At 44.7% G+C, this 21,551-nt stretch overlaps 1 long non-coding RNA gene across 1 annotated transcript in view; it reads right to left on the bottom strand.

The window, feature by feature from the left end:
* Nucleotides 1-1,599: 1,599 nt before the first annotated feature.
* LOC121144146 overlaps nt 1,600-21,551 on the bottom strand; it is a 33,542-nt gene continuing 13,590 nt past the window's right edge. The window contains exons 2-3 of the long non-coding RNA XR_005881453.1: nt 12,294-12,439; nt 1,600-1,702 (exon numbers count right to left, since the gene is read on the bottom strand). This is a non-coding gene — a long non-coding RNA (uncharacterized LOC121144146). The remainder of the gene's footprint in view (nt 1,703-12,293; nt 12,440-21,551) is intronic.

Below are 21,551 nucleotides of genomic sequence, written 5' to 3' on the forward strand. Positions count from 1 at the left end.
GGGGGTGGATCACTGGACCCTTCTGTCATCCCATGACACTCTAGGGGTGGGGGTGGATCACTGGACCCTTCTGTCATCCCCTGACACTCTAGAGGTGGGGGTGGATCACTGGATCGTTCTATAACCCCCTGACAATTCACGACTAAGTGAAACGATGGATGAATGGAATGACTTCAAAGCATGATTCATTAAAGATTTCCATTTTTATTTATTTTTAAATAAATTCATTTATTTTATATACTGACCACAAATAAAATTCCCCTCCCTCTTCTCCTCCTAGTCCCTCCTCTCCCTCATCTCAACTCTGTTCCCACCCTCCACCCCCCAATTCACTCCTTCTCTGTTTCTGTTCAGGAAAGGGCAGGTCTCCCATGAGCGTCAACAAAACATGGATATCAAGTTGCAGTAAGACTAAGCACCTCACCATATGCTAAGGCTGGGCAATGTGATCCATTATGAGGAGTAGGGTCCCAAAAGCCTGTAAAAGAGTCAGAGATAGCCCCTGCTCCCACTGTTAGGAATCCCACAAGGGGACCAAGCTACACAACTGTCACATACATGCAGAGGGCCTAGGTCAGGTCCATGCAGGCTTCCTGGTTGTCAGGTCAGTCTCTGTCAGCCCCTAAAAGCCCAGGTTAGTTGATTCTTTGATTTTTCTTGTGGTGTCCTTTATCCTTCTGGCTCCTACAATCCTTTCTCTTCCTCTTCTGCAGGATTCCCTGAACTTCACCTAATGTTTGGCTGTGGGTCTGCATCTGTTTCCATCAGTCACTGGATGATGTCTCTCTGAGGACAATTGGGCTTGGTGCCAATCTGGTCACAGGAAATGGCCAGGTCAGGCTACATATCTGCTATCGCTAGGAGTCTTAGCTGTGATCATCCTTGTAGATTATTCCTGGGAATCGTGTGTGTGTGTGTGTGTGTGTGTGTGTGTGTGTGTGTGTGTGTGTGTGTGTGTCTGTGTGTCTCTGTGTGTCTCTGTGTGTGTCTGTGTCTGTGTGTGTTCATATGCACTTGAGTACAGGTGCCAGAGGAGGCCAGAAGAGGGTGTTGGATCCCCTAGAGCTGAGGTTACAGGCAGCTGTGACCCACGGGACATGGATGCTGGGAACTAAACTTGGATTCCATGCAAGTGCAATGTGTGCTCTTAACCCCTGATCCGTTTCTCCAGACCCTAGAAGCAAAATTCATAATGGAGAGAGAAAGAGAATCCAGTCAGAAGACAACTTGAAAGAGTCACAGCTTCAACACTTTACTCTTAAACTTGGCGCTGAAGGGTAAAGCCTATACTTACCACTGTAGTGGGGTGTATCCTGTGCTAAGCATTTGATAAAAAATATAAAGAATAAAGGAAAATGTAATAATACAAAGAAATAATAAGAAACCACAAAATGTAAAGCATTTCATAAGACAGTAGCCTAGAATGTCCCCAAGTCAATAAAGATAAGGGATGTTCTAGATTTAAAAAGAGGCAGCAAACATGAAGTAGCTGAAACTTGATTGGATCTTGGTTGGGGTTAATGAAGGATAAATATTAGATGACTACAGTCGCAGTCAGATTTTCAGTATTATAGCAAAATGCTGGAGATAATCAACTTATAAAGGAAAAGGGTTTATTCTGTGGTTCACAGTCTCAGATGGTTCAGCCGTGAACGCAGGACCAATCGTCTTCATGGTTTTGGGTCCATATGACAGCACGTCTCTGTAGGAGTGAAGTCATCCAATAAATAGTCAAGATGTGATAGGAAAAGGGAGAGCCCAGGCCCCTCAATCCCTTTAAGGGTATATTCCTATTTGCTGAGGATTCTGCGACCTCTCAGCTTCACTAAGCCTTTAGGTCACAGGCCTTTGGGGACACTGCCAGCACAAACTGTACAATGATTACATGGAATCCTGGCTAATGTTCTTGGCAATTCTATTTGGTCATGTAAGAGAATGTTCTGATCCTCAGACACCAAGAGCTGAATCATTGTATCTGTTAACATCTTCCAAATGCCCTGGACAGAGACACACATACACACACACACACACACACACACACACACACACACATCCAAAGACTGTTAACACTGGCCATCTAGCTAATTCTCTCTGCCTAGCCAACTCTCTGTTGACCATTGGTCAGCCTGTGTATCTAAACCCAAATAATTCTTTCTCTTTCTTTCTCTCCCTGTCCCTCCCTCACTTTGGTGGATAAATGCATGGAACTTTTTTGAACAGTGATATGGAGTGTGATTCTCACACATCTATCTGATCTCAAGTCTAGCATTGACTAATGCAGCCACATCTACAAAGAAGCAATACACAATTTGTGACTCAGAAACTTAAACATAGCTCAGAAAGCACGCTAACTGAAGCAAAATCACCCTTCACCTTTCCTAAGTTCCCCAAATAGAGGTCATAGGCAAGCGGAGAGGGCAAGAGCAGGGAGCAGAGGAGGTGCTGGAGCAGGGTTGGCTCTGCCTTCCCAGGTGTACTAGAGAGAGTGCAGACACAGCTACGCTGAGAACAGGGGCTTCCTCTGCTTGGCCACGCCCAGCCATTAAAGTCTGTACATGAGGGAAGGACCAGCAGACAGTGACGTGTTTGCCACTTTCTTTCTTCCCAATAGGAGGCCATTTAAAAATAAACACAAATAAACAAAACCTTTGGGAAGAATTGGAGCAAAGTTTGATGTGTTATTTATGAACTGAGCATTGGTCAAGTGGAAAAATAAAACCTTAACAAGATTAAAAATTGATGTACAAAGAACCACTCGGTGGCTTGTAAAAGCCCTTAGTTGAGAGGGGAAAATGAAAAGCTGTTTCATAAAAGATTGAAGCTCCGGGGTAAACGGGCTTGGAGACCAAGCAGCAGGTTCTCTGGGCACTGAGACTGTTCAACACATTGGAGTGTGGTGGGAAGGCCTCGTGGGGAGCAGGCCCTTTTTCTGCTAAGTGGGAGCATTGGCTGACACCCAATAGCCTAGAGGCCACCAAAGTGGGCCCCTCCTCCAGCACATCACTGATCAAGACGCCAGAGCTGAGAAGGACACAGGACCCGAGTCTCTCACATAGGAAGAAGCTGGCTACTGTGGCCTCCTCCACACCTTCAGAACCCTTGTCTTTCTCAACAAGGACTCACCTGTCTTCCTTCTAAAAAAATAAAGTAATGGCAGCATTTATTATTCTTTTATTTCTGACCAAAAAAAAGCAAAAACAAAAACAAAAACCATGCCACCATGCCGCGCCCGCTGCAAACAACTCCAAGGTATCAGGGAAAGAAAGACCAGACGTCTACTTGTTTGTACTAAGAGAATGAATGTGTTGCCTTTATTGCCAGGAGAAAGTGTGTGTGTATCTTCATTGCAAGTGCTAAGAGGTCTCTCCCTTGTAGGAGGGAGGAGATTTATATACAGGTTTACAGCATAGTGGAAAAACCCCAGGTAGAAGAGAGGTGTTTTCCTCCTGCTGAATGTTGATGTCAGAGGGTCAAGGCCAGGGCAGTAAGCCAGGACTAGAAAACAGAAAGCACTTGGACTGGAAAACAGGTTGCACTTGTAGGCTGACCAGCAACTCACAGAGACCCCATGGGGCTGGGGCCTAACACCACCACATCTAACCACATCCACTAGAATCTGGGAAATATTACAAAGAACAAAGGAGAAATAAAAAAATCCCTTGTCAGGTCAGCAGGCTGGTGGTGGAACACACTTTTAATCCCAGCACTGGGGAGGCAGAGGCAGGCAGATCCCTGAATTCAAAGCCAGCCTGGTCTACAGGACAGCTGGGGCTAAACAGAGAAACCCTGTCTTGAAAAACAAAATTAGTCATTTTGCCACATGGAAGTACTTATATACTTTTATAAAATGTAATAGTATTTCATACCGTATTTATACTGAGCTTTCCTTGTCTGATATGTGATAAAATTTTGCCTGTGTAAATTAACAATGTTCTATAGTATCATTTAAGAACAAACTTTGATCCCCTTTCATTAGATATTAAATTTGTTGCTGATTTTATTTCAGTTCTAGATAATATAATAAACAGCTTTGCATATTCTGGTTATTATATATATTTTCTCCTTGCCTTGTGGCTTCCCATTTATGAAACCAATACTCCTTTTTCCTTCTGAGAGACACATGGGTATCACTTAAGAGTCTAGTTCAAAAGGTTGTCATCCCACCTCTGATCAGACCAGAATTGTGGGACAAAGATGGTAGCAAAATGACAGCCTTGACAGAGGGGTTCTGTTGGGAGAGAGGCTCGCATGTCTTCAGATGCTGAACGACTCTTTACTTGCATTGGGAAGTTGTTTCATAATGCCCTGCTGCAGCCAGCCGTAATGAGTACTGATAAGGCACACTCTCAAGAAAGCCATGAGGAAAAACTACACAGAGCAAAGATGACAGTGTCCTGTTCGGGGTGCTGCGAAGGAACCGTGGGCAGAAGAGAGTGTGGATAACTATGTCAAGTACCGTCACATGCTTCTTCCAAGTCAAGGTCAGACACCTTCCTGGTGTCTGTGCCAACATGGGAAACCGAGATGTTTAGGTATATGTTAGGTATATGGAGGTTCCTATTGCTTCGATGAAACACCACAGCCAAAATATCATAGCCAAAAGCTCCTTGGGGACAAAGGGTTTACTTGGCTTACATATCCTAAATCACACTCCACTCAGGAAGGGCTGGAACTTGGAGACAGAAGCTGATGCAGAGGCTTTGGAGGGGTGCTGCTTACTGGCTGCCCCCCCAAGCTTGCTTAGCCTGCTGTCTCATAGAACCTAGGACCACCAGGCCAGAGGTGACTCTACCCACAGTGGGCTGGGCCCTTCCACATCACTAATTAAGAAAATGCCCTATAGGATTGCCTTTAGCCGGATCCTTTGGAGGCGTTTTCTCAGATGACTCTACCTTGTGTCAAGCTAACATAAAAAGTATCCAGTTCAGGTACTGAGTGTATGGTCATGTCAAAGCCCACAGTGAGGCAAAGGGGTCCCCTAGAACACGGAGGCTGTCAGAGGAAACACCGAATTAAAAGAGTAAATGGTTTCTTAATAATAAAAAAGCAACATAATGTCAATGAGACTTTGAGAAGCAGGAACCTAGTTTGCTGAAGAAAATGGCCAAACTTCCTGGCCCCACGCACAAACGTTCAGGTGTTGTATGCTGGGCTGATCAGTCAGTCAGCGTGCCTGTCCCTTCTCTTGAGAACCACTCACCCGCCCTAGCTGTTGAGGTGCCTGGTCAGATACAACTGTGGGTCCGAACTGTCAAGCTCAACACAACCAGTGTGGACTCGGGGGCTTTCCTTGTTCCTGGCCACCGTAAGAGAGGAGGGGACAGCAGCTTCCTCTTGAGCAGCCCCTATGCCAACTAGAAACTCGGGTCATTCTCACTTCCAATTAATATTTTGCTGTTCAGTTTTGAGACAAGTTCTGTGTATGCAGCCTAGGACAACCTCAATCCCATCAATCTCCAGGTTGTGTTCCCACCACACTTGATTATAAATTATTTCTTAATGCTCGTGGCTTTCAATCCATTATCTATTCCTGTGTTCTAGGGAAAGCCTGGTAATTCCATTTCTTCCATGAGGTTTCCTCCAGCAGGGGTGGAAAGTTGGGTTGTGTTGAATAGTATTCTGAGGTTTGGTCTGACATGGCAGGACCAGTCAGTGGCACTAACTGCTGGTCTGGAGTGAGGGAATGGGATGCCATCCCAGCTCTAAAGCCGCAGAGCAGTAAAAGGCATCCAGCAGATGCACACCAGTCCCGTGCATATGAAAGACTGGCCTGAGCTTATTCCTGCCTTCTGTGAACTTGGTGTGAGTATTCCCATTGTCCCTTGAGAGGTGTGATTTCTAGACTCCCTCCTGTGAGTGTACTTATTCATTCCTGGTCACCCGTCCCCCACACTGGGTTCCTCCCTTCATGCCAGTTCTGCATTCCTCAAATGCTGCATGTCCACCATGTGCCTGGCATGTAGATGGACCGTCACCATGCTAAGCCCATGGGGAGCTTACATTGGGGGGGGGAATGGAGGAGACAGAAGGACAAGACATTCAACATCATGCGGTGAATGATAAGATGTGGAGAGAGAAAGAGTGGCCTTGAGTGATGACGGAGAGGCTGCAGTTCTCAGTGTGGTGATCTGGGGTAGGGCAGGATTGAGGTTGTGACAGGTGAGGAAAGACTAAGAGAAGGTGGCAAGAAAGACAGAAAAAAAATGCAGAGTGGGTCTGAGGGACAGTCCAGCAGTGAGTGGTGACAACAGGCGCACGTGTGTGTGTGTGTGTGTGTGTGTGTGTGTGTGTGTGTGTGTTCAAATAGCAGTAAAGGTTCGTGCTATAGCGGTGAAACAGCCTGGAGGATGAAGGAAGCCGTGTGTGGTCCACGGACGGCACCGGGTACTTCTCTGGGGAGATGGGCAGCCGCTGCTGGGAGTGAGGTGAGCCGCCCTTTCTTCTGGACTGACGACAGAGACTAGGCTCTATAAATGGATGAGAATGGAAGCAGGGGACAAGTCAAGCAAATGGAGCCCAGGTATGACTAGGACAACAGCACCCAGGAAGTAGGGGACCGAAGCAGGAAGAGCCCAGTGTTGCTGCTGCCCTCCCCCAACCTGCCCTCAACACAGCCTGCAGTCCATTGGGTCAGAGGAAACTAAAGCCAATCTCCAAGCCCCCAAGTGAGGTTTCTCTGAAGAAACAACGAGAGCACCTCAATGATTACAGCCTTAATTTTGCTCTGATTCAACATAGGTCTCCCCTCTGGCGTGATTAGTCAGGTACCATTACCATTTTGTAATGAGATTAATGAGAGAATTCATTCAGAAGTCATTATCTTACCTAATAATGACCTTACTGATTACTGTATCTCCTTCAACTAGGTTACTGATTTTGATGAAAATATAATAAATATAGCTTGCTGCACCTGGAAATTTGTTCTCTGCCTGGAATAGTTCTGGGGTGAGGACTTATTTTTAAGAATTTCTTGAAAGTGATTAAATATTTTGGTTCTCCTGAGGCGGTATTTCTGTGTTTTCACAGATGACATTTTTGAAATGTATGAAATATTTGATGATAAAATATTTAATAAGCCCGGCGTTCATGTTTTCCAGACATCTGTTTCTACTTTGAATCTGTCTGAATGTGATTTTACATGAAATTTCTATTTGCATGTTGTGTTGGTTTAAGAAAGGGGCTTGTGCTTGGCATGACACATGCGGCTCATAAAATAATGAATGCCTGTGCCTCGCCATCCAGAAGACAGTGTACCGGCACTGCGGTCTGCATATTAAAATGCATCTAAGCAAGTCATTAAATAAAAGCAGAGCTGATTCCACAGGACTGGGCTGTGCAACTCGACTAATTGAATGCCTACTAGGTCCCACAGTGCTGCGACAACTATCCTGCAGCTTTGCCTTCAGAGAGCCTCACAAAGCACCTACTCTGTGCCTGATGCACTGGACTCACGTCTCATTTGGGAGATAAAGTGGCATGAAGACATCTGACACTACCTCAGCCTTCGGCAGCAATGCCACCTTGAGCAAACACCTTCACCTTTCTGGGCCTCAGTTTCCCTATCTGTAAAATGAGACAAAACCTGATCCTTCAGTTCGTTGGGAGAATGAAAAATGAAATCAGAAAACGGGATGGAGACTCAGTGGTATGTGTTGCTCTTGCAGAGGACCTGAGCTCAGTTTCCCAAAGCTCAGGGTATCCGATGCCCTCTTCTGGACTCTGTGGACAACTGTACTCACATGTGTCACTCCGCCCCATTCATAATTAAAATACATGTTTAGTTTCAGAATGACAAAAGGAATCCTGCAGGTAAAAGGACTTGTCTGCCAACACAAGCTGTGGAGGCAGTCGGTGAAGGGGGAGTCCCAGCCCCTTTGACTTCAAGCCCAAGGCTGTTGTATTGTGACAACCTGGTTCTTATCAGTGCCATTTCAACTGTCTGTACTAAGAACACAGAGTCAGCTTCCATTTGGGGACTTGATATAAACTCTTAAGCAATTTTCATAAATCTAAATAGCTTTTCTACAGTTATTCTTCTCTCCAAGTTCATCTTAATCCATGTGTCACCTGCAAAGATGGATGAGTAATTTAGGGTCTTGATTGATGTGGGTTTTGCCTTATGCCTTTCCTGGAAGTTAATGGGAGCCATGCGGCCCCAGATCCATGAATCAGCCCAGCTGGAAGCATGCCACTGGAGGGAACGGAGAACAAAAGCCCGGCGGGGTGCCGGGAGGCTGTCCCACTCACTGTTGGCAAGGGTAATAAAACCCCAGTGCAGGGCTGGCAGCACTGAGGTTGGAGTCACAGCTGCTTCCCGTTGGGCCACCTTTCTACTGGGGGCTCTAGACAGCTCACTTCTCTGGCCTTAGAGTCTTCATCTTTAAAATAGGGCTGAGGAGCCTAGGAGATGGTTGCCTGGAAAACGTGAGAGCCTGAGTTCAGATCCCCAAACCTATGACACACCCAGAATCCCAGAGTTGTGAGATGGGAGCCCAGACAGAAGGAGCTCACCGGCCAGCCCACGGCTCACGGGCCAGTCCACGGTTCACGGGCCAGCCCACGGGCCAGCTAGCCTGGATTTCATGAAGAAGCTCCCAGCCAGCAAGAGGCCCTTGCTCAAAACAAAGAGGACGGAAGAGACAAGAAGGAAGCTCGACCCCCTAAGCTTGTCCTCTGACCGCCCCGTGGGTCTCGTGTGTGTACACCCACACCCACTCGTGTACCCATCTGTATTGTCACAAGAAGCTCGGGCCGTTCTTGGTGCTAAATCCATGTGCTGACAGCATGGGAGAAAGTACAGTAATGGATCCAAGCAAAAGTGAGGATGGAGGAAGCCAGCCTGTGGGAAAGACACCCGATACCCGGCTCATCTATATCAACGGGCAACGCGAGCAGTGGTGGAATGACGTCACAGACGGCATGGACAGTGTAGAAGAGGCGCACATACGGGAGAGGCCAGGCAGAGCCTAGTGCTGGAAGTGAAAAAAATAACTAAAAACCAATGAAGGGTGGCAAGAACCCTCTAAAGGTGTGGGCTTAGCCCAGTAGAAATTAGACTGAGCAGAGTCTTGTCTGAACCCTGGCACAAATGCATTGTGGGACTTGGAGAAAAGCCAAGTACCAGCAGACAGTGGGTCAACTGCCCAGGGCACGGGTTCATGTGGGAAGCTGAGAGGTTGCTGGAATTGGTGAAATGAACATAGTTTTGCTTCCTTCAAAGCAGACAGCGCCCCCCAGTGGAAACTAAAAAGTACACACTTGGATTCGGTTTTCTGCACAATATCTATTAACCCAGTCGCTCTCCACTCTCTTGAAATGCTTTGGACACAATGATTTAAGGACAATCATTTGAAAGGTTACTAATTAAAACAGCACCCAGAACCAAAGAGAAAAAGAGAGAGGAAGGGAGGGAGGGAGGGAGGGAGGGAGGGAGGGAGGGAGGGAGGGAGGGAGGGAGGGAGGGAGGGCACTAAGTATCTCACATGCACACCAAATAATGGCATGTCCTGCAGCATGTGGGAAGTCTCTGGCAGTACCTATCGCTCCTGCTGTCAGGTACACCGTCTAAATAAGGAAATGAGCTTATGGCCCTGTGTGATGGTACACCCCTATAATCCAAGCACTGGGGAAGCTGAGGCAGGAGGATCACGAGTTGAAGGTCAACTTGCATGACCTAGTGAGAGCAAGCCTCAAAAACGAACGAGACAGAGTTGGGGATGAAGGTAAATGTGGAAGGGATGGCGGGCAGACTTAGGGGTGGGGAGGTAGGAGAGAGGGAAACTGATTGTCAACAGGAGACAATGACAAGGCAAGGTCAGTGGCCCAGAGCCTGGGGCCTCTGCGCTGCAGTCCTCTGCGGATGAATGGGCCACTGCTAGTGCTGCCGTCTAAGGAGTCTAGAGCTAGCGATGAGAGGCAAGCTTTCAGCGCTAAATAGATTCAGTTCTGGAATTCCCTGCCACCGGCTATCTGAGTGACCTCTCTAGGGATGTCTCAGAGGCTGTCTTCCTCTGTTATCGCACAGCCAAAATAATTCCCTTCATCATGGCTTGCTGGCAGAGTCTCAGTTCCTCTTGCCTTTTGTTCCTGCCTAGCCGGCACTTGAAGAGCAAACACTCCTGGGTCTCCAGCCACATCACTTCCTCTTCCTCTTGAAAGACCCCGAATTTATAGAAATAAAATGTAAGCTTAAACAGGGAGGGCACCCCACTAGAGAACTTGGGAAGTGAACAAAGGACCCCATCCCAGGAACTGGCCAAACCACAGAATGGAATGTATGGTTTAGCAACCTTAATTGCAGAAGGGCTGTAAACCCACAAAAGGCCAATTCCGGGCTGCTGACCACCTGTGAAGAACTGACCAGGGCGTCAGAGATGGGCAAACAAGATTCGTGGGAAACAAGATGATAACCACCATTTACTTAGGGAGAGATGATTAACTCATACCAAGGTTTGAGGAATTTACAACATGTAGGTCAGGAAGACATCTACTTCCCCTGGTCAGTAATCACGTACCCCCCCCAACCCCCCACCCCCGTAACAAGATAGGGACCCCTCACAAAGCTTGTGGTTTTTGTCTTTAAAAGCTGATTGTAACTGAACCTCGGGGCCAATTGGTCTAAAAGCTGACCGAGAGGCCCATCTGCAGATGCCTAATTAAAGCCTCTTGCGTGTTGCATCAATTGGCGCGTGGACTCTTGATTCTTGGGGTGACGAATCCAGCTTGGGGACCCCTCCTCAATTTGGGGTACCCCAACACTCTGAGGTCTGGAGGGAGGGAAATTAACTTAACCTCATTAACCTTGGTTACCAGTAAGAGAGGAAGTATTTAACTGACGATTACCTAAAAGTCTGTGAGGCTTGGGATATCCCACCTTGCCTCTCTGATTCAGATGAGGGGACTCTGAAAAAGGAGATTCCTCCGGTGGGCTGTCCCAGGTCGTCACTCACTCAGGAAGTATAGAAAGGATTGTTAGCTTGGTGCTTGACCACAAATAGAGAGCTGGTCTCTCCAAATGTTTTATCAATAAAAAGTGGATGCCCATCTCTATTCACTAGTCTCCTGGGTCTTATTTCTCAGCTGGTCCTCATTTTAGATGAGAGAAAGACAGACTTTTGTCAAACCCTTAAAACTCCAGTATGGGCAGGGCTGGAAGAAAATTGTTGTCCTGGTTCTCGTTGGGATACCCAAATATGCAGCTGATCAAGTCCCTTATACAAAACTATGCTGCATTTGCATATATCCTACACATATCCTCCAGTAAACTTTAAATCGTCTCTAGGTTACTTATCATCCCTAATACAATGTAAATGCTATGCAAATCATTGTTCTACTGTATTACTCAGGGACTAATGACAGGAAGTCTATTCACACTCAACACAGGAGTAATTTTCTTTTTAGAGGAATTTCAATCCTTGATTGGTTGAATTTTCAAATGCATAACTCCCAGATAGGGAAGGTGTCCTGCATATGTGTTAGCTGCCTGCTTTACATCAAAACTGGACGTGGTGTTGGTGGTACACATACATCTAAAACTTCAGTCTTGAGAGGCAAGAGCATCAAGACATGCTCGGCTACATGGTGAGCTCAAGTCCTACCCAGGCTTCATGACACACTGTCTCAAACAAACATAATGGCCACCAACAAAAGACTGTGGTAGTACTCAGGAGGCAAAGGAGGGCAGATCTCTGAGTTTGGGGCCAGCCTGGTTCACATAGTGTGTTCCAAGCCAGGGCTGCACAGTATCTCAAAAGAAGAGTTGAGATGAGGAAAGAGACGGGAGGGTGTTCCAAACAGGAGCATGTTCAGGGGTGAAGCTGGCCTGGGGATGGTTCCTAGCCCCTTGCACCCTGATTCCTGCTCCACGCCCTTAGCACAACTTGTCGTGCATCCATCTTTGATGTCACTTCCTGTCATCAGGGTGTTTAAGTCTTCCCCTTCATGTGTCTGGACTGCTCTTTCTGAGGTCCCAGCTGGATCCACACCCGTATCCCCATGTAGTCCCCTCTCTCCCATCGTCAGGAAAGAGTCTACTGTTCCTCCTCCTCTGTGGGTGCCACCAGGTGAGTCTGTCGTGTGCCACAGCAAGGAAGTACAGGGGTTCCTCCATCTGTATTCAGGCTGAGGTCACTTTCAGTTTAAGTAGAATTTGATGTCGTTGGTGGAGAATCCCATGGAAAACATCTCTCAGGTCAAGATTCCCCAGCTAACTTAGCTTCTGCCAAACTGCTTACTTGTGTGGTCCTTCCCCATTGCCCACAGTCGCTGAGAGAGAGATGCCAGGATGCTCTTACCTTCAAAGAACCTTTCCTCTGGACACTCAGTGCTACGATTGGGTCGCTGAATCCCTGAGTGTAGTCCCAGCTGACTGGGTGAGACTTTCAATTGGCTGCTAACTGTCTGAGTGGTCATCTGGGGGACTCCCTGGTGCTGGGTTTGACTACAAAAAACAGAACAAAACACAAATAAAGTTTTAAAAAGTAAGTTTGCATGCAAGTTTGTTCTCCCCTCCCCCAATCTAGATCTCAACGCTAAAATAATGGACTTCCTGGAAAGTTCAGATCACTGACCCTAGATGATTGGCCAATAGCATTTCTGCTTCTAGAATACTTACCTAATCCATAAAGATCCAAAGAGAACTTTTTAAATGCAGACACTAATTATGTTATGATCTCTGGGTCTTCAACATCATGGTGAAGTTTGTGTCTAACCATCCAGGTGCCCTGATCTTCAGCCTGGCGCTCAGAAAAATTCACTGGAAGACATCAGGCCAAGTGGACTATACCGTCTACTCCCAATCTCTGTTAATCCCCTCGCCACTCTTAGAGGACAGAATGGTTGAGATTTGCTAATCCTCAATGCCTAGCGTTATGTTGTGTCTTCTAAAGGTTCAGTTAATCCTAATCATACTGGATCAAGCCAGTTTAGTCCATAAACTTCTTGTTAGGAGAGTTTTACTCAGCTGGGAATTACAGCTTTTCATCCCAGATCATAATATGCATTCAAGTATTGTAATTCAGTGGAATTGTGGGTTTTCTGGGAATTGTGTCTATCCTCCACAGAGCCACTTCTCCCTCATAAAACATGCTTGACAAAAGAAAAGGGGAAATTCCTTGTTACAGTGATTGGTGCCTTATATCTGTGTTTTCCAGGGAAGCCAAATCATGATAAATGTTTGGTGTGTTTATATAAATTTGAAAGCAGCAGAAATCTCTTGAAAGAGAAATACACTCAGGAGTGCAGCCCCCAGAGCACCCATGAGTTGCAGATATGCAGCCTTCAGAGTTCCCTTCAGCCATAGACATGGGTTGTCACTTTTTAATCACCTCAGTAAATCCGCATCTATCAGAGCAGAGCATCAACAGATACCATCTCCAGTTAAGAACCAGTTTCAATCTGAGTGATGTCAGAGCTTACCCAGTGTGTAGTCAAGACGGCATTGTTTCTCTGTGTTGCCTACTCCTAAGACCCCATTCCTCTTCATCCAAACATCAACAGTAAATAATAGACTCTGAGTGTCTGTTAGTTTTCCTGTTGCTGTGACAAAATGCTTAGCATCCTGTGCTAGAGAAGGTTTATTTAGGCTCACAATTTGAGGGTACAGTCTGTCGTGGCCAGGAAGTTGTAGAATTAAGTTTTAAGAATTCTTGCAGCGGTCTAGAAGTTTAAATTCAAAAGAAAGAGCAAGTGTTGTGTTTTTGTCTGCCCCAACCCTGTCTCATGTTCTCCAGCTTCATGGCCTTGAAAATCAACAGCACATATCCACATCAAACAAACAAAGAAAAAACCAGCCACGGGTGAGACACAACAGGATTGCACTTCCTCTAGAGTCTCACTCCCAGAGAACCGTCACCATTGTCCTGTCTAGTACCCCGCCAGAAGACCCCTTGCAAAGGCCATCACTATCTGACTCAGCTCAAAATGCCAAAGCCTTTGCCCTAGATCAGCAATTCTCAACCTGTGCATCGAGACCCTGATGGGGGGAGTGTCGAATGACCCTTTCACAGGAGTATCATATCAGGTACCTTATGTATCAAATATTTACATTATGATTCGTAACATGAATTTAGGTATGAAGTAGCTACAAAAATAATTTTATGGTTAGGAGGTCACCACAACATGAAGAACTGTATGAAAGGGTTGCAGCATTAGGAAGGTTGAGAACCACTGACCTAGATGTTTGTTGGAAACATTTAGAGGCAACTAGTTAAACCTGTGGCTGTCTGGGGGTGGTTGGTCACTGGAGCAAACAAGAGGCTGAACAAAGGCTTGAAAGAAAAGACGGTACACAAGGCCACAGGGGTTTACAGGTCTGAGATCATCTTGGGAATGTAGAGGCTGTGCCTGTGTCTGGGCTGCACCATTGCTCAGACTCCACACAAGTGAGGAGTGAAGGCTTAAGGTATGCTTGTCAGCCCCTGTCTGAGTCTGGAAAGCGTGTTCCAACACACACAGCTGAGTCCCACGAAGAACAAACTTACTAAAGTGACCGAGCTGAGACTTTAAAACCACACACAGTGAGGGACACAAGCCTTAAAGAAGTTCCACAGCTGTGAAGCTACATTATTTAAATTTCAAGTATTTAGCAAAATATTACAACTCCTGAAAAAAAAAAGAAATAAAATGAAACATAAAAGTATGGTCCATATCCAGAGAGAAGCACTTGGCACACACTCCCTGAGAAGGTCACTCAGGCCTTTTGAGATAATTATTTATATGATGACTGCAAGTATGTCCAGCGAGCTAAAGGGAACCATATCAAAGAACCAAAGAAAAATACGGTAATGATGTCTCACTAGGTAGAGAAATGTACCAATTTATACTCATGTAAACTATATTAGCTTATATCACTTTCAGTAAAATGTAGAAATTATTTTTTTAAAAAAAGAACCTGGTAGATATCCTGTAGTTTAAGAACATAACCACTAAAATAAAAATTATCAGGCAGAAGGAAGAAAACATGTCTACATCAAGCTAGCAGGATAGCTCAGTATGGAATGGTGCTGGCCACTGAGGTGGATGACCCGAGTTTGATCCCAGGGATAGACAGAAGGAACTGACCCCAGAAAGTTGTCCTCTGACCTCCTCAGGTGTGGTGTGGCATGTGGGTATGAACTCATGTATCCGCAAACACACAAAAATGCTCCTCATGTAAATAACTAACTCCACACAAAAACCTGTACCCAAATGTTCATAGTAGCACTCATAATACCCAAAAAGTACAAGCAATTTAATTTGTAAGCTAATGAATGAATGAGTACCATGTGACCAAACTACACCATGGAACGCTCTTTTGCCACGAAAAGGAATGAAGAAACAAACCTGTAATCTAAGATGAAACATGGGTGAAAATTCCAGTCACGTTCTGTATGATTGTATGGCATTTGTTCAGAGCAGCTGCCTTAGCTACTTTTCTGTCACTGTGATGAGACACTATGGCAACACCATGGCCAAGGCAACTTAGGGAAGAGAGAATTTATTTGGGGCTCACAGTTCCAGAGGGTTAGAGACACCATGACCAAAGGCAAGTTGGGGAGGGTTTATTTGTCTTACCCTTCAGCACTGCTGTTCATCACTGAAGGAAGTCAGGACAGGAAATCAAACAGGGCAGGATCCTGAAGGCAAGAGCTGACGCTCTGCAGAGGCCATGGAGGGGGCTGCTTACTGGCTTCCCCTGCTTACTGCTTCCCCCGGCTTGCTCAGCCCCCCTTCTCATAGAACCCAGAACCACCAGCCCAGGGAGGACTCCACCCACCATGGGCTTGGCCCTTCCCCCATCGATCACTAAATGAGAAAACGCCTTATATCTGGATCTCACGGAGGCATTTCCTCAGCTGGGGCTCCTTCCCCTGGTGACTCTAGCTTGTATCAAGTTGACACAAAGCCAGCCAGTACAATCTGTGACCATCATGGTGGGAACATGGCAGCAGGCAGGCAGGCATGGTGCTGGAGCCACAGCTGACAGCTTATATCTTGAGACACCCAGGAAGCAGAGAGCACATTGGGAATGATGTGGGCTTTTGGAAACCTCAAAGCCTGCCCCCAAGTGACACATCTCTTCCAACAAGGCCACCTAACTCTTCTCAAAGAGTTTCACCAACAGGGGACTGAGCATGTAAATATGTTCACCTATGGGACCATTCTTATTCAATCCACCACAGTAGGCAAGTCCATACGGACAGAACTCAAATGAGCGATTGCTGGGTAAGGAGGAGGGTAATGATTGGAAAGGACTGCTGGCAGTAATGGGGCTGGACATGTTCTACAGTTAGTCAGTTATGACAGCTTCACAGCCTCGTGAGTTTGTTAAACACTGTGGAATCGTTCACTGTAATGAGTCTTTCTCTGTTCCTCCAGCCAGCTCCCAAATAATGACACAGAGACTTATTAATGATGGAAGCTAGGTCTTCACTTAGGCTTGTCCCATTAGTTCTTACAACTTAAGTTAATCCACTTACATTAATCTGTGTTTTGCCTCGTGGCTTTTAACCTTTTTCATCCTGTGTGTCTGACTCCCTCCATGTCCTCTTGGCATCTCCCCGTGCCTCAATTGTCTTCTTTCTATCCCCAGAAATACCACCTATACCTCCTGTCTAGATATTGACCATTCAGGGTTTTTATATATATATATATATATATATATATATATATATATATATATAATTTTTATTTCACTTTTTACATATGGCCATCAGTTTTTTATTACACCAATAACAGTGACACATTTTTACACCTTGTACAAATATCCCACAACAATTCACTCTAAAGGGCGAGTTTTATGGTATATGAATTAAAAAAAAACAAAGACAAGCACGTGGAGGAAACTAATCAAAGCCAGAAATAAAATCAGTAATCACATATACTAACTTCGTTAAATTGACGAAATGGATCAACTGGGAAAAAAAGCAGTATCTTTGGGGTACTCAGGAGAAACTTAAACCACCAACTGTCAAAAAGGAACAATACTTTGTGAACCTAGTTATGATGGAACTGGAACAAGAACAATTGGATATGGGAAGACACAAGTGTAAATCTTAGAAGCAAAAGTACATAGTAACTTCAATTGTCAACCTGAGAACCCAGTGGAGATTGCCCCAGCAGGGAGTGACTTGCCACACAAGCACAAAGACCTGAGTTTGATCCCCAGACCCATGTTACTTAACTGGATGCGGTGGCGCCTGCTTGTGGTTCCAGTGCTGGGGAGGCAGAGGCAAGAGGATTCCTGCAGCTCAGCCAGAGCAGTGGATGTCAAAAAAACAACTGACAGCCACTGCTGGAGGGGATGCAGAGAAAAGGGAACTCCCAATCACTTGGCAGAACTGCGAACTGGTGAAGCCACCATGGAAATCAGTGTGGAGAATTCTCAAAAGGCTAGAAAGACGCCTACTACATGGCCCAGCTTCACCACACCTTGTCATGGGCCCAGATGGCTCGACATCTTAGTCCATAGACACTTGACAAGCCATATTTATTACTGCTTCATTCACAATAGCTAGGAAATGTAAATAATCTGAATGTCTTTCAGCTGGTGAATAGATCAAGAGAATGTTATACATGTACACTATGAAATGCTATTCAGCTGTAAGAAAAATGAAATCACGAACTTTGCAGGTAAATGGATGGAACTAGGAAAAATTGTATTGAGTGAGATAACTTAGATTCAGAAAGACAAATGTCCCACGTTCTTTCTCAGTGAGGCTCCTGTTTGCAAATTGTCAGATATGAATATCTATCCTGGAGTAACTGCAGAAACCAGGACAGTAAAAACAGACAACTCCCAGGGTATGGGCGCGGGGTGGAAGCAATGAAGAGGGAATAGCAGGCTGCAAATGACCTGCTAGGGGACATGGGAGAAGGGAACCTCTTTAGAGAGGGAGCTAAACACAGGAGGAGGGTAAAATAGCAATACAGGTGTGTGAAAAGTCCACGAGGAATCACACTACTAACTATTTACCTTAAAATCTATGATACACATAGATTCTGTGTATAACTCTATATATATGGTCTTAATAAACTGTTTCCATGAGACTTGCCAATAGTCCTTCCAAGAACCAAAGACTACCTAACAAATACCCCCATACCAGGCATGAAAGGCCCTCCTTTGAATGGTTGGCCAGGGTTATCAAAGAGACATCCAGAACATACTTTCTGTTGCCCTTGGTTACCTCCCAGACGTGGAAGGTAAGTTCCTCTGGTTAAAGACATCATGCCCTTCAGAAATAGGGCCCAGAGGCCCCCAAGCCGGAACTGGCCTGAACACTCCCCCCCACTGAGGACCAGCCTTTATGTACTGAAAGGTACCATGCAAGCTTCCAAAGAGGGAGGCAGCCACCAGTTCTCCCCAGCCGTGATGCCTACCAACCACATCAGTGGCCAGCGTGGCACAACAGCCCTAAGGTTCAATGGCGGCACACATACCTTCGCCGTAACCAGTCACTCTCTAACCATGCTTCAAGACCTAGGCAGCAAGAAGGAAAGCACACCTGGTTCTGGCCAGCCACTCAGTGCTAGCGAGTTCGTGGTTATCAAAGAAGGATCTATAGCCATTACTTTACCAAACCGACATAACCCCTAACAACAGTCTAAACATTTGTCCTCATACCCACAGTAAGTGTAGTCACCTAAAATTCAACCCTGTGTTGAATTCACATCTGCTTCTCATGCTTTCTTGCATCTTTCTGGAATTTCATGTTGATTAAACTGCTACTATTTCATAAAAGTGGGGTTTTGTTTTGTTTTATTTTGTTTAGCCCTCCATCCATGTCTTACTTGGCCATAAGGAAGGGTCTTAATTTTTTTCTTTGAAAAAGGGTTAACATTGCCATGAATGGTCCCCATAGTGTTCAGACGCCACAGAAATGTGTGTTTGAAATATTAAATTCTAACTAAACAATTTTAACAAACAACCCAATGGATCCTTAAGTTATTCAAAAGTAGATTAAAAAGAAACAATTGCACATGCAGAGATTAAAAACTATCTTAGGACTTCAGAATAGAGCCAATTTGACTCCTAGGACTAGAACATTAAGAAGTAACTTCAGACAGTGGGGCAAAAATGGTTAGCATGTCATAAGATGGCAAAGTGAGAAAGAATTCACTAATTGAATAGACAAAAAATTTTAAAGAAACCTGAAGGCCGTGTGCATATGAATTTATAGACAACTGGTTATTAGATGAATTGACAATTAGGCAAAGTGACTTTGCATTTCAGATAGCCACAGTATGAATATTTGCTTCTCATCTCACGTATGACTTAAGCTTTTTCTCATTTGTTGCACATTGCTTATAGAATTAATTGCTGTTTCAGTGACATTTGGGCTTTTTTTTCTTTTGCTGATTATTAAAGCAATATGTGTTCATTATAGAAAAATAAAAAAAATTGTAAGAGCAGAGAGAAGGAAACAAAACTTCCCTGCAGCCCCATCTCTTGGATAACACCATGGTTTCATTTTAACAAGTCATTCCTATCTGGGGGGCATGGAGGGAAAGGTGCACTCACGCCTACAACCATATTAAATGCCAACGGATAGTCCATGAACGGTGCCATGATTCTATCTAATTATCAGAATATTTCTGTTGATTTGCCCTTTTCTTTAATGGATAACACTGAATTAAATGGATTTTTAATTGTACTACATTTTACTTATTTTACGAGCTTGTGTGTGTAGATGTGTGGTCAGGCACATGTCATGGCACCAGATTTTAGACGATAAAAGGGCTGAGAAAGAAATCAGAGAAACATCAGCCTTTACAATTGCCACAAACAACATAAAATACCTTGAGGTAACGCTAACCAAACAAGTGAAAGACCTGTATTGCAAGAACGTTGAATCTTTAAAGAAAGAAATTAAAGAAGAAACCAGAAAATGCAAAGATCTCCCATGCTCTTGGATAGGTAGGGTCAACGTAGTAAAAATGGCAATCCTGCCAAAAGCAATCTACAGATTCAATGCTATCCCCATTAAAATCCCAGCACAATTCTTCACAGACCTTGAAAGAACAATAATCAATTTTGTATGGTAAAACAAAAGACCCAGGATAACCAAAACAACCCTGTTCAACAAGGCAACATCTGGAGACATCACCATCCCTGACTTCAAGCTCTATTATAGAGCTATAGTCCTGAAAACAGCTTAGTATTGGCACAAAAATAGACAGGTAGACCAATGGAATCGAATTGAAAACACTTATAGTAACCCACACACGTATGAACATCTGATCTTTGACAAAGAAGCTAAAAATATACAATGGAAAAAAGAAAGCATCTTCAACAAATGGTGCTGGCATAACTGGAGGCTGGCATGTAGAAGAATGCAGATCAATTCATGTTTATCGCCATGCACAAAACTTAAGTCCAAATGGATCAAAGACCTCAACATAAATCCAGCCACACTGAACCTCTTAGAAGAGAAAGTGGGTGGTATCCTTGAACAAATTGGTACAGGAGACAGCTTCCTGAACATAACACCAGTAGCATAGCCCTATTGTTTATAAACAGTAAAGGGGACAAGCTACTGATTTTCTTAAGTTGATCTTGTAGCCTGCCACTTTGCTGAAGGTGTTAATCAGCTGTAAGAGTTCCCTGGCAGAGTTCTTTGGGTCATTTATGTAAACTATCATATCATCTGCAAATAGTGAAAGTTTGACCTCTTCCTTTCCAATGTGTATCCCCTTGATCTCCTTTTATTGTCATATGGTTCTGGCTAGAACTTCAAGTACAATGTTGAAAAGGTATGGAGAGAGTGGACAGCCTTATCTTGTTCCTGATTTTAGAGGAATTGCCTTGAGTTTCTGTCCATTTAGTTTGATGTTTGCTGTATATAGCTTTTATTATGTTTAGGTATGTTCCTGTTATCCCAGATCTCTCCAAAACCTTCATCATGAAGGGGTGTTGGATTTTGTCAAAGGCTTTTTCAGCATCTAGTGAGATGATCATGTGACTTTTGTTCCTCAGCTTGTTTATATGGTGATTACATTGATGGATTTTTGAATGTTGGACCATCCCTGCATCCCTGGGATGAAACCTACTTGATCGTGGTGAATGAGAACACTGATGTCTAGTGAGGAGGAAGGAATTACATGAGGCCATACAGCCTCTGTGTAACCAAGACCTAGCTCTCCCATTTCCCCGGAACTCCCCCACCCGGTGTTTTGAGGATCCTGTAGGATGACAAGCCATCCCAGACATCAGGAGTCCTCTGCTCTCTGAGGCCACTCGGTTTGCCACTATTTTTCATTAAATTAAAGATCCTATAGGAGTTGTCCAATAACCAAATCCTTCAAAAGGACCTGTTAAGAAGTTCTGAAGCCCCACCCTGGGGCAAAACATTTACTAGGCTGAAGTAAAACTCTGCAGAGCCTTTGTAGGCTCCTAAAAGTCCAGACTTGCAATGGAATGATTGTTTTTATTATAAATTAAGAGTTTTTAAATAATAAAATTAAATACAATAAGATAAAACAAAGCCTAACACATCTAAATAGAGCAAAAACAATAGAACAAGAGGCCAGGAAAAGGCACATGAAACAGATATAGATGCAGAGAGCCACCTGCT

This window comes from Mesocricetus auratus, unplaced genomic scaffold, assembly GCF_017639785.1.
Source record: "Mesocricetus auratus isolate SY011 unplaced genomic scaffold, BCM_Maur_2.0 Super-Scaffold_100014, whole genome shotgun sequence".
Classification (NCBI taxonomy): Eukaryota; Metazoa; Chordata; class Mammalia; order Rodentia; family Cricetidae; genus Mesocricetus; species Mesocricetus auratus.